Here is a 13,768-nt window from a genome sequence, read left to right on the forward strand (position 1 = left end):
AAGGAAGGAAGGAAGGAAGGAAGGAAGGAAGGAAGGAAGGAAGGGGAATTAGCTAAACATTCACTTCTTGTATTTTTGGAGTTTAAATGGTGCAGGGCCCTTCAATAATAATACAGTGGTGCCTTGCGAGACAGTTACCCCCGCATGACAGTTTTTTCGCTAGGCATTGACTTTTTGCAATCGCTATAGCAATTTGCAAAACAGTGATTCCTATGGGGGAATTTCGCTGGACAATGTTTGGTCCCTGCTTCGCAAACCGATTTTCGCTAGACGACGATTTTGACAGCTCCCTCCGCGCTCGCAAAACGGGTGTTTCCGGGACCTAAGCTTCGCAATACAGCGATTTAAACAGCTGATGGGCGGTTCCCAAAGCAGCTTTCCTATGGCCAATCTTCGCTAGATGACGATTCTTCCCCATTGGAACGCATTAAACAGGTTTCAGTGCATTCCAATGGGGAAATTGCTTTTCGCTAGATGATGATTTCGCTAAACAGCGATTTCAGTGGAACGGATTATCATCGTCTACCGAGGCACCACTGTAATGATAGTCAGGTACCATCAAGTCATTTTTGACTAATGGCGACCCTTTTCAGGGTTTTCCAGGGAGAGAATGCTCAGAACTCGTTTTCCATTCCTTTCCACTTGGGGTGCCCTGGGACTGTGCAGCTTGCCCAAGGCCACCCAGGCTGGCCCTCCTTCACAGGAGGTCTGTGAATTGAACCCCAGACCTTTGGCTCTGCAGCCAGATCCCTAATCCCCTGAGCCCTTCAGCCTATCTAAAAATTAAACTGTCCTTCCTGAAGCCTTCCGGGGGAAGCAGCTCACCTTTTATTTTTAGGAGGGCTACAAAGACACCCATTCGTGGGTGAGTTTCCAGGCTGCCTTTCTGACCCCTCTGGCGTAGCTGCGTTCCCCGCAATGTGCTTCAGATCCAGTGCTGAATATGGAGTCAGTCTTGATGCCTTCTGGAGCACCTTTCATGGACGCTCCTCTGAAAGTACTGTGACAGATGGTCCTGGTGGTGATGAGGATGCTTCAAATCCATTGGCGAAGCAAAGAATATAAATGGTAAGAGCTTTGGTGGAAAAGCTGTTCCCCGAAGCCATCTTACTGGAGAATGACCGTTCGGTGTCCAGGATCCCATTTTTTGGGCACGGTGGTGGCATCTCAGCTCTAAAAAGCAATTGGATGCGATGGATGCCTATCTCTTGGGCAGAACCCGAAAAGCCCCCATCAAGCACGGCCACCTGCCTCATGACGGGAGATAGAAACCCAAAAATGAAATAAAATTTCCAAGTTCTGGGAGTTTTAGTCCAAACCAGTAACTTTTCTTAAGCCCTGCTCTTGTGGCAGGGAGTTCCACATGCCCATCCTGCAATGTGTGAACTCTCTCCTCCTTCCCCGGCCGTTCAACATCTTCCAATCAGTTTCAACCAAAGGTCCATCATTCTATTCTTATAGCGTGGAGTTGCTCTCTCCAGTCTGATCTCTGGTGGATCAGGCCCCAAGCTCCAGTTCCTCCAGCATCTTGCTTCAGCAGCCTGCAGGAAATCCATTCTCCCCACTGACCGAGGTGGCCGGCCAGCCTCTTTTATATATGATAGACTGCTCTTGGACAGAGGTGCTTTTTTAAAAGTTATCCTAGCCAGTAAAGAGTGACAGCAAGATTCTGCTTCCCAAGTTTGAGCATCTAGTAAGGCTGGAAGCCAAGGGGCGTGTGGCCACGATCCAGCTCTCTGGTGCGCAAAAGCTTTATTTAATCTACAGTGGGAAGCACGCACGCACACACAGAGAGAGGTTATAAAATTTGAAGCCCGTTCCCCAGGCGTGTTCCCCACATGCAGTCGGGGCGAGAATCCGCAGGCGCGCAAAGGCCGCGCAGTACAGCCGGCTGCAAGATACCAAGGAGGCAAAAGGTTGCCGGGCGCCCTCCCTTTGGGGCACAAAGAAAGCCGAGGCGGCGCAGGGCAGAGGGCGGGATAGGGCGCAAAGGCAGCACAGAGAGAAAGAGAGAGAAGCTCGCAGGCAGACTCCGGAAAGAGAGAGCAGAGGCGGAGGAGGGCAGAAAGAGAGAGAGAGAGAGATTGGACAAGGGACAGCGCGCAAAGGCTCCTCTCGGGCGCGCAAAGAAAGCAGGGCAGGGCAGAAAGAGCGAGCGAGCGAGCGAGCGAGCCAAGAGACGAGGAGGGAGAGCGCACAAAGGGAGAAAGAAGGAGGGAGCGCGCTGGAAGGACGGGGCTGCCGCGCAGGGCCGAGGAGGAAAAGAGGGCGCCCGGGAAGGAGCCGCGGGGGAGCGCGCCCCGGGGGCCCCGCCGTGCGCTCCTAGCTGCCGCGCCGTGCCGTGGCCAAGCTCCCCCGCGGGCTTTTTTTCGCGGAGACCCGAGGGCGAGCGGGCCGAGGAGGCAGCCCCCCTCCCCTCCTTCCCCTCCCCTCCCCTTCCCCTCCAGCTCGCCCGAGTCTCCTCCTCCTCCTCCTGCCCGCGCCCCCTCCTCGCCTCCCCTCCCCTCCCCTCGCCTCGCCTGCCGTTGCAGCATCCCCAGCCATCCAGGCGGGGAGGCAGGCAGGCGGGCGGGCGAGCGAGCGCGCAGCTGGGCGAACGTGCCTCCTCCGTCTCCCGCTCCCTCCCTCTCTCCCTCCCTCCTCCACTCCTCCTCCTCTTCCTCCTCCTGCTCGCCCTTGGCCGCACCGCCGCTGGCCCCGGGAGCGCCCGACGGACGGAGCCTGGGTCCGGGCGGGGAGGCTGCGGCGGCCCCTTTCCGCCGATCCTCCTCCCTTTCGATCATCATCCCCCCCCCTTCTAGCCAGCCAGCCACCCTCTCCCCTCTTCCTGCTCCTGCGGCCGGCCTCGCCGCTCGCCCGGGCTCTCCATGGCCGCGTAGAGCCGCCGAGAGCGCCGCGCCATGGGGCCGCCAGCGCCGCCGCCGGGCCCGGGCGCGCTCCGGCTTTTGTTGCTGCTGCCGGCGCTGGCCGCGATCCTGCCGCCGGGCGCCGCCGTGGAAGGTGAGTGGCCAGTCCCCGAGGGGGGGAGTTTCATCCGGCCGGGCTTGGGCGGAGGAAGGATGCTCAGCCGGGCAAGGGCGCCTGGACGCGCCGGGGCAGCGATCCGGGGGGTCTGGTTTGGCATGGAGAGCCGGCTGCCTGCTCTCGCCTGGAGGGGCAACCCTGGATCTCCCCATCCAGAGCCTCTTTTGCGCCCAGCCTTTGGCGGAGCCCGGTAGCCCGAGGTCCCGTCCGGGCTGGGGAGGCCGTTTGGCCTGGCTGGTCGCTGCCCGAGACAGGGAAAGGAGGGGAAGGGAGGCCAGGCCACGCCGGTGAGCGTCTGGGGTCCAGGCGTCGGGAGCGCTGGGTCTCCAGGGAGGAGGAGGGTGGGAGGGAGACAAGGTTGGCTCGGCCGGATCTGGAACTGCCGGGACCCAACTGGAGGGTGGCTGGCCGGGTCTGCCTTGAAGCTTTGGGACTGCAGAGAGAAGAGGAAGGGGCACCACCCCGATGCTGGTGAGATGGGCTCTTCCCTCAACTGAGGATACAACTTGCTAGTTTGTGTGTGGCTTCTGTGTGAAAGCGAGTGAAGATAAGCTGCCCTCGCTGGCCAGCCCCAGCGATGCCCGCAAGGTTGGTCTCCTAGCCCTTGACGTTTGGCCATCCCTTGGTCAGGGAGAGAGGGTAGAGGACCACACGCTCCCCTCACAGGCTGGCAGGAGCCAGGAGCAGATGGTCTTCTCCTGTTTCAGCAGCTGGGGGGCCAATGGCCTCCTCTCCAGAGCGGTAGGGAATGGTTCTCCATTCACAGACCAGATCTGGTCCCTTACCAGTGGAAAGGAGGCAGGAGTGGCTTCAGAGCAGCAACCTGGCCATGATGGGTGGACAGTCATTGCCCTCACGGATCCGTGGCCCACGTGGAACGTTTGGCTGCCGGGACTGCCCGCCATTGTGATGTAGGACCAATGGAAGGGACGGCATTGGCGTGGACGTGTTCAAGACGGTGCCACGGAACTGACCCAAATCTAGGTTGGATCAACGGGAGCCGGCGTTGTGTTGTCTTGGTTCCCGGGCCTTCTCACGAAGGATTTGCAGGAGCTTCGGTGCCTCATGGGGAGTGTGGTTCTGGCCATCGCCTGGGAATCACCGAACGCCGAGGTGGCCCCGGCGTTGCTTTGTGATTTGGGAGCGGGCCCATCTTCCGTTGGCCTTCGTCAACATGCGCTTGCCTCTTTTCTCTCCTCCCGGATGTCTTGTGGTGAACTGGCACCGAGAGCCGCAAGCCGTCAAAAAATCTTCCCTTCGCAAAACCTCCTTTCCCAGGGAGACTGGTTTTGTGACCAGAATTTTGTAATCGCTCGGGGTGCTGAAATATCAGGCAATTAAAATATATGTATTCTATTTGCCCTATATTGCGCCACGCTCCGTCGTCCCCATATAGATGACTTCCTTGACATTACGCCAAATGCTGGAAACACACGATTGATTTTGTAAAATTTTGCTTAAGTTTAAATATATAATGGGGTGGGTGGGTCTCTGTCTTTAATGAGGGTGTTCGAGCTCTCCTCCTCACATGCTGTTTTCCCAATTTTAAAAAAACACCCTCCTCCTTTCTCCCCTCTCATAATTGTTGAAGGTGCATGTCGGAACGATATGTTTTCTTGGGTTATTTTCCATTTCTCGCTGCTAAGGCTCGGCGGCTGGATCTCCATACGTCTCTGTGCATCTGTGAAAGAGAGAGATTTAGATCTGGGGCATGGTGTGGGCAGAAGGGTCACTCCCTCTTCTCCTGACGTCCTCCGGCCAAAACCAGGGGCTCTGTGGGCAGTGTTGAAGTCTTAACCACGCAAAGCCACACAGCGGGGCTACCGATGTCATGTCTCTAAAATATGGGGAAGAAATCAAGGATTATTTTCCCCCTCCCCCAACACTGGGTGAACGTGGACACCCAGAGGAATGTTGGTGGAGGAAGTGGCCATGCGTGGTTCGTTGTGGTATCTGTGCAAATTGCGATACAACTCTTCTGGAACATGGCCTCCCTCGCGCTGACGGCAAAGCAAAAGCTGGCCAAGCGCATTACGAGTTCTAGGGTGCATTCACCTCCTTTACAAACAACCCTGCGTTGGGTATTTGTCAAGGCCGGGCGTCCTCGTTTAAGGTTTGGAAGGACAGCGTCTGCGTTCAGAGCGGAGAGAGGAGGTGTCGAGCAGCAAACAAGAAAGGAAAGAGAAGATTCACGTCAGTGGGAAGCTGTGAGAGTTGATGGATCCCCCCCCCCAGCCACGCTGCCCTCGTGCGCCCTAGACCTTTTCCAAAATGGCGGCAGAGTGCAAGACACGGGGAGCGTGTGGGCGCCATTTCCTCAGAGCGTGGTCACAAATCTGGTGTAGAAGGTTTCTGGGTCAGCTCTGTGTTCTTCCGCCTTGGCATGGTTTCAGGCTGATTACCCGATATCCCTGATTCTGAATTCTTTTTATTTTATTTTATTTTATTCGTTTTCAATGGCAATAGGATTGGGAGTTTGGGGGCTGGGGGAATAGATATGGGTGGGGGGGAAAGGTAAAATTCCAGAGCGCGAGATAATATTTTTATATCCACTTATACAATGATGCTAAAAGAGGAAGATAACAAACACCCCAATTTAACATGTTTTACCAGAATTCCTATAGTTACTAGTGTCTCTCCATTCCCTAGTTCGATCATCGCATGCTTCTTTTCTCTGTGCTTTCCAATCCGTAGTTCGAGTCCAGCTATAACATCGTTCCCAGTTTTTGAGTCCTTTTTGAGATGACTTTTCATTTAGTGTTTCTGCATCTTTTCGGTCAGCTGCGATTCTGAATTCGTAGTGCCAAGATGAATACGTTGGGAAAAATTCTCCCCCCTCTCCATCTCATCGTTTCCATTTCTGAAATTTTTGAAATTCGACTGAAAAAGCTGTTGGTGGCCTCTCGATTCTTCCAGAGCAACAAGGCCGGGCCGGGCCAGAGTATCAAAAATTCCACCCAGTTATACTCTCCCAACTATTCTGTACCTCTTAGCCTGGCAGAGGAAGATATACAAATTCCAAAGGAAATTTTGCAATCTCTCTACCGCTTTGTGATTAAACTGAAGTGCTTAGTTTTCTTTGAATCGGCTCCATCCCATTTTCTTTGGCCTTCAGAATGGACATTGTGTACCATTAAACAAAGATGAAGATTTTTTTTTAAAAAAATTATTACTTGTAGATCTTTGGTATTCAGTCATTTCTTTTTAAATCTATAGTTTATTTGAGAGGCTTGGCACAGTGAGGTTATAAGGATCGTCAGCTGTTGATTTGTTTTCAACATAAAGGACCTCTGAAACAATAAGAAACGATGACATTTTGTGTGAATTCTGTTGGCTTCACGGCTTACAGAACGGGGTCAGTTTTATCTCAAAATCGGGTTCACCAGAGCCCCTGTTGATTCTATGGGTATGCTAAAAAAATTTGTGAAACGTCTCAGATAAATTTCAGCTATTCGATCCTTTCCCACTAGTAGCTACACATGTTTGAGAAAGTTTGCTATGTTTGTCTTGAGAGATCTCCAGAAAATTAGCCTTTAGGACCACATATGTTTTCATGGCTTCTGCATCTTAACCTGTCTTGTTTGGCAATAGCTCAAAGTGATACCCCTACGGCCTCCCTTAGGCCCACTAATAATTCATTTTTAGTAGCTTTTTGTAGCTACCTCTGTTAAGCAGGTGATGTTAACTGCAGTTATAAGATTCTGGCTGCTGTGATTTTTATCTGAAAGAACGGTGTGAATGTAATTGTGGAACCAGTCTCCTTGAACTTCTAAACTGGGAGATCAGCTTCTGTGTGGGGAGCCCATGGGGTGTAATGGATTGAGTGTCAGACTAGGACTCGGGAGACTTGAGTTCAAATCCTGATTCCATCAGTGAAACTCACTGGGGGATGGTCATCATAAACCATCTGTTGAACATCTCACATACCTTGAAAACTCTTTAGAGTTGCTTTAAGTCAGAATCATAGAATGGAATACAGTGGTGCCTCGCTAGACAGTTACCCCGCATGACAGTTTTTTCACTAGACATTGACTTTTTGCGATCGGTATAGCGATTCACAAAACAGTGATTCCTATGGGGGAGTTTCGCTGGACTATGTTTGGTCCCTGCTTCGCAAACCAATTTTCACTAGACAACAATTTTGACAGCTCACTCCATGCTCGCAAAATGGGTATTTTCAGGACCTAAGCTTTGCAAGACAGCGATTTAAACAGCTGATCGGCGGTTCGCAAAGTGGCTTTCCTATGGCCCATCTTCGCTAGACAACAATGATTCTTTCCCATTGGAATGCATTAAACAAATTTCAATGCATTCCAATGGGGAAATGCTTTTCGCTAGATGATGATTTCGCTAAACAGCTATTTCAGTGGAACAGATTATCATCGTCTAGCGAGGCACCACTGTAATTTAGTTCAAAGGGGCCTATAGGGCCATTGAGTCCAACCGCCTGCTCAATGCAGGCATTCAAATCAAAGCAGAACTGAGAGATGCTGGTCCAATGTTCTCTCGAATGCCTCTAGTGTTGGAGTGCTCACCACCTCCCAAAGTCATTGGTTCCGTTGTCGTACTGCTCTAACAGTTAAGAAGTGTTTCCTGACAATTAGCCTAAAGCTGCCTGTCTTGAACCTGAGCTCATTCTTACATGTCCTGCACACTCTGAGGTGACTGAGAATAGATCGTGCAAACAGATGGCACAGAACTCATATATATTTTTTCGTCAGTAGAAAAAAGCACTGAGATGAATATTGGACGGGAGTCTGGCATTGGGGTATAGGAAGAAAGGAGGTATAGCAGTAGAAAGGTGGATTTCCTACCTAAGCCAGCTGAATACCTTGTGTGCTAGTTGACTGCTCTCCATATTTGGCATGCCACCAATGTAATTATTGATGGTGTTTAACGGCAGACGTGATGGAATATTTGTCTCCTTTTTGGACAGCATTTGATAGTCAGCACAAGGCAGTGTTTAGCCTTGAGCGGTGTTTGATAAGATTATCGGAAAAAAGAGGATTGCCGGCGTGGATCACATCAAAGGCTTGTCTGGGCTGGCGTTCTGTGCCAGCGATGGGTGGTCTGGAAAACCTGCCGGTTGGACATGAGAAGGAGAAGTAGGGCCTGCTAGTCTCTATCTTTTTTGCGTACAAAGGTACATTGTTTCTGCGCATGATGGTGGTTAGGAAATAATTGACAGTCTAGGAAATGTCATATGGTGCATCTTTTGAAAATGAATATCCATCGGATGTTTTGTACGGGGGGGGGGGGGGATAACAGAGACCTAGAGTATGAATGGAGGGCCACTGAGACCATTTAAGGATGATGGGTTTGTAGGATTTGATCCTTTTTGTTTTCTTCACAGTATTTGGGCAAGGATGGTCCAGCCCTAGGAGGAAAGGCTGAAGGCTGAACTGGGCATGTTTAGCTTTGAGAAAAGAAGATAGAGGTGTGATATGATAACGTTTTTCAAAAAACTAAAATGTAGTCCTACAGAAAATGGGGCAGGATCTGTTCTTGATCATCCCAGAATGCAGGACATGTAATAATGGGCTCAAGTTACAGGAAGCTGGATTTCAGCTAAAGATCAGGAAAAACTTCTTAACTGTAAGAGCAGTGCAAGAATGGAACTGATGATCGTGGTGAGCGCTCCAGCATTGGAGGCCTTCAAGAGAAAATGGGACAACTATATGTCCGACTTGCTTTGATTTGTATTCCTTCATTGAACAGGGAGTTGGACTCCATGGACTCAGAAGCTCCTTCCAACTTTATTATTCTGTGCTTTGGTAATTCTATGACAGCTTGTTTTGCATTTTAGGTCCAAACTAGATGATAATGTTAGGACATTATTAGAAGCAGAACTGCCTTGAGAATTTTTTTTTAAAAAAAATCTCTATATCCCAATATGAACTTCTGTCATTCTATACACTGCAAATAAGTTTGGTTGTCTATAGTGATTGGGAGGTTGGGGCGGCCTTTGCTAGCGCATCTGATTGGTCGGGCATGACAGTTTGAAGGAGTGGCGTATCTAGAGGGAAAAGACTGTAGTAGCCGAACACACACACGCGTTGGGATCTTTGTAGCTGACTTCTCAGCGTATTTCTGTGGTTGTTCTTCAGTGAAAGGTCGCAAGTTCTCATTCTCATTTCTGTACTGTGGTTTGGTTGGGGGGAAGAAAATCTCATTGATCCGGAGATCTGATTCAAATCTACGTGAGGTCCTCACAGAAAGATTTGCCTGCCTGAGTTTCAGCTGGAAACAAACCCATTCTGATCTGGTTTGTGGCAAGCAGAAGTCAACGCCTCTGAAGACAATGTTTCCGAACAGCCAAGGCCAGGCAGAATTGTGAAGTCGAAGTGGCAAAATCTTAATCTCGAAAGAAAGCAAAAGCTGGTCTCGGCTGGTGGTGATCATTTCCCTTTTTTTCCTTCAAGATAAAACTGCACTGTTTCTCCTCCCATTTTGTCTCTCTTCAGAACAACAAGGAAGACAACAGACTGCAGCTAAAATATTTAAGCTAAACAACTTTAGATCTGTAGATCCAGGTTCTAAAGGCAGGTCCTTTCATGGCTGTGATGGGAGGTGAATCTCGCCTTGAACCAAGCTGCCCTAAGCAGATTTAACCGGCAAAAGAGAAAGTTCCCTTTAGGTCTCCTCCCTGGGGATAATCTGTCTACAAAAAGCAGTTAAAGAATGATGTGCGCACACAGAAGGAAAATTTCCCTTTTCCTCCACTTTCATGCGCACCAAATGTATTGTTTTCAGAAAGTTCCCCCCTGATAACTTCCTTTTGAGCTGCGGAATTATAGCTCTGGTGTGATTCATGATCAGAATTATTGCCACAGAATCATCTGTGTAGAGGCCCCTTTAGAGAGGAAAGGACAAGTCTCTGCCCCGGGAAGGTTACAATCTAGAAATAGACACAAGGAAATTGCAAACAGGCGGAGAAGGTATGATGGTGATACACAACAACTCCATGTCTGATTCACAACAAGGCAGCCTAGAATCATGTTTGGGAAGCAACAGCATCTAGCTCAGGGTTGCTGAATCATTAGAAATTCAAAGCCACGGGTGGGTTGCTTGTGTCTTTCTCAGGACTGCTGTGTCATGGACTTCTAAAACCCTTGGATGGGTTGCTTGTGTCTTTGTGGCCAATTCCCTAGTCCTTTTGTGCTTCCTGTGTGCATGCTTTGTTTTTCAAAGGCTAAATAGTTTTGGCCAAAGAAAATTGCAGGCAGCTTGATGGGGGCTTTAAAAAAAAGACCTTACTTTTCGTTTATGTTGGAGACAAACAATCTTGCAAGGTTTGAAAATGTTTCATGCCTTGATCTGCTGAGACAGCCTAAATGTCGCAGTGTTTTGAATTTCTGGTAAAATTCTTTTGTGCTACGCAGTAGAAGTACAGGAACACACAGGGGAGAACAGTTAACAAGTTCCTGCTTTCTCATTAACTGGCACTTAAAGTCTCAATAACTGACTCTGAGACATTTGTGGGGGAAAGAATTAAAAAGTTTCTTTGCTTACAATTGTGGACAGATCAACAGCAAACTAACAAATGAACTCCTTCCAACAGAGAGGGCAGGAACTCTCTACAGAGAGGAAGGGATCCCTTCCATTTCAGAGACAGGAGGGGATGATTGATTTACAGTCACCCCAGACCAGAAAACTCCCTCTCAGTCAAAAAACTGTAGACAGCATGGAACATTGCAAAATCTCCACTGCTAACTGGACAAGAGGAAGGAATGTAGTGAGTATCCTTTGCATCTCTCCACTGCAGTAATTTGCACTTTCAGCTCTTATTTTCAGACAGAAGTTTTTCTTAGTCCTGTTGATACCCAGAATGGAACCTGGGTTCCTTTGGATTATCCACTACAGATTTTTTTCCTAAAATAGAAAGCTTCCTCATCCCATATTAGTCCACTGCTCGATCTATCTTGGTCCTGTTTTTACCGAAAGACCACGGACGCTCCAGTTTTCAGATTGGACTCTTTCTTGGTGAGATCCACAACGTTTCTTGAATCGGGATGAATCTTTGCAAAACTCGGAGAGCTACCGAAGATGCCGTCTGTGAACAAAATTAGCTTTAACCTACCTGCCAGTCTTAATTGCCATGGTGAATTACAACAACGGGGTGTATATGAAAGGCAAGTACGCAAACATAACACACACACACACACACACACGCTTTACATCAGAGAGTAAAGTAAGGAACCTCCTGCAAATGGATTTTAGAAGAAGTTATCCATATTTTGAAAGTACATTTTAAGAGGAGAGCAAACAGACACTGGATGAATGCTACCCAGTGTAAATATATACTGTATTTAGTTTATAAATATAGCATGCTGAGTGTATAAATATTCAGCATATACATTGTTCCAGAGGGAAGGAGCGTTCACCAGGATCCGCTCATGTGCAACAAACCAGTTAGCGAGATTCCTCAGAAACATTTCTGCAGACTAAAGGTTAAGAGGAAGTGGACGCGACTGTGCGGTGTAGGGGTTAGCATGCCTGACCAGGATTCGGAAGGCCAGCGTTCAAATCTCCATGTGTGTGTGAAGCCAATCGCACCTCCCAGGATGGCAGACCAAGGACACTGGGAAAAGAGGGGCTAAAAATGTAGCAGAATATATCAGTAAACTATCTTCAGACCCTGAAGGCTGGTGGAAAGTATGGAGGAGTCTTAAGAGAGAATGGAAACAGTCCTTGGAAAAGTTACATTTTAAGGCAGTAATTCACAAGATCTCCCTGGCAGCCTGTCAAACAGAAAAGCATCCTTGCTTCCAGCTTTCCGTAGGACAAGGAGACCAATCATGTTCGCTTGAGAAGCAGATTCAGCATCAGCAACAGGTTCGTTGAGTTGATGTGTGGCTTAATTTCTGGGGTGAGATCTCGCTGACGAGTTGACATCAAATTGCGATCAACTGGAGGCAGTCATGACAAGGTGAGGGCGGGAGAGCGCCCGCTTCAGTTGTAGACCATCCGAGGTCCACTTCTTGACCTCTCCAGTTAGAAGGACCTCTGCTGGAAACAGGGGTGTGGGAACATCCTTGCTTATCAACTCTTGGGCAGGGATGAGGAAAATATATCGTTTCCAGGTTTTGTGTGGCATGCTTTTCATTGTTGTTGTGTTATGCCATCAAATCGCCTCTGATGTATAGTGACCCTAGGAATGCATGATCTCCCAAATGTCCTGTCCTGAACAGCCCTGCTCAGCTTTTCTAAACTCAGGGTTGTGGCTTCTTTTAGGGAGTCAGCCCATCTCATGTTTGGTTTTCCTCTTTTCCTGTTGCCTTCCACCTTTGCCTGCATTATTGTCTTTTCCAGAGAATCCTGCCTTCTGGTGATGTGCTGAAAATTAGGACAGCCTTAGTTTCAACATTTTTGCCTCCAGTGAGAGTTCAGGCTTGATTTGATCTAGGACCCACTGGTTCATCTTACTGGCTTCTTACTGGTTATCCACAAAGCTCTCCTCCAGCACTACCTTCCAAATGATTCCACCCCCCCAAACAAGATGTCACTTCTGAAGCTTGGTTACTAAGAGTTTGAAGCCAAAATATGCTAGCCCTTTTGGCCCCACCCCTTTGCTTTTTGGCCCCACCCACTTCTCCATGGTGGCCCCGATACCTTCTCTTGAGTTGAATTTGGCTCTTCAAAGAAGTAACTCTTCTCGAGATTGCCACAGACACAGGAATGAGAAACCGCAAGATTGTGGTTCTGGGGGAAAGCTTTGTGTGTCTTTCCCATTTTTTCCCCCACTTAAAAAGTCTTCCAAAAATGCAATCTGATGTCGGGTTCCTCCAAAGTGACCCCGTTCATGTTCAAACTGGGAATTGTTTTGGTTCAACTCAAGGCGAATGCCAGCCGAAGGCCTGTCCTATACCCCGGTTCCTCGGTGACCTTGATTGTCGGCCTGTCAACCGGGGCTGCGTTCCTAGCCATGACGAAGAATCCCAAAGTGACATGTTTTAGGAGAGAGAGCAGACAGATCTAGGGCTGTTGAACCTAGACCAAAAAAATAAAAAATAAAAAATAAAAAAAAGAGGCAAGCTGACATCCTCCCCCCACCGCCCCCATGATTAAAAGCATGTCAGAAAAGAGAAAGTATTGTTTTTTTATACATCCACCCGACAGGAGGACAAAGGAGACAGAACTGGGCTAAGCCCTGGCGGAACGCTCCGAGCCAGGCATCGTACAAGTAGCAAGAGAAATTTGTCATCTCCATTGGCTGGAAGGATTTGGGCAGACGCCGCAGCCTGGGAGGGTTGTCAAGATCTCCGAACCTAGACATGTCTGGGTGTGGTCAATGCCCATCACCCACAGACAGAGAATGATGGGAGCTCTAGTTCACTCAGGGCTAGGAACATGAAACATCTCTCTGTCTATATTTCATTGTGCTCCACAAAGTCCCGTTGGCGGGATTTTGTGCCTATTTTTCCAATGGTGTGCCTCTCAACCACTCATGTTCTAAAACCTGTACAGTGGTGCCTCGCAAGACAAATGTAATTCATTCTGCGAGAAGCGCTGTCTTGCGAAAAAATCGTCTTGCGAAAAGCGGCTTCCCATAGGAATGCATTGCAATGCATTCCTATGGGAACCACGCAAGACGAATGAATTTTTTTCATCGTGCGAGGCATCGGTCTTGGTGGGGAAAATTGTCTTGCGAAGCACGGCCATAGAAGAAGCCGTCTTGCGAGGCACCATAACGATTGAAAAAAACATTCATCTTGTTTTTTCGTCCCGCGAGGTGTTTGTCTTG

General features: G+C 49.0%; 1 pseudogene across 1 annotated transcript in view; it reads left to right on the plus strand.

Annotated features, from left to right (window-relative positions):
* The first annotated feature begins 2,866 nt into the window (after positions 1–2,866).
* Positions 2,867–13,768, plus strand: part of LOC144584014 (ephrin type-B receptor 2-like) — a 41,837-nt pseudogene continuing 30,935 nt past the window's right edge. The window contains exon 1 of the transcript XR_013538002.1: positions 2,867–3,000. The product of XR_013538002.1 is annotated as an ephrin type-B receptor 2-like (transcript). The remainder of the gene's footprint in view (positions 3,001–13,768) is intronic.

This window comes from Pogona vitticeps, chromosome 7 (genome assembly GCF_051106095.1).
Source record: "Pogona vitticeps strain Pit_001003342236 chromosome 7, PviZW2.1, whole genome shotgun sequence".
NCBI lineage: Eukaryota > Metazoa > Chordata > Lepidosauria > Squamata > Agamidae > Pogona > Pogona vitticeps.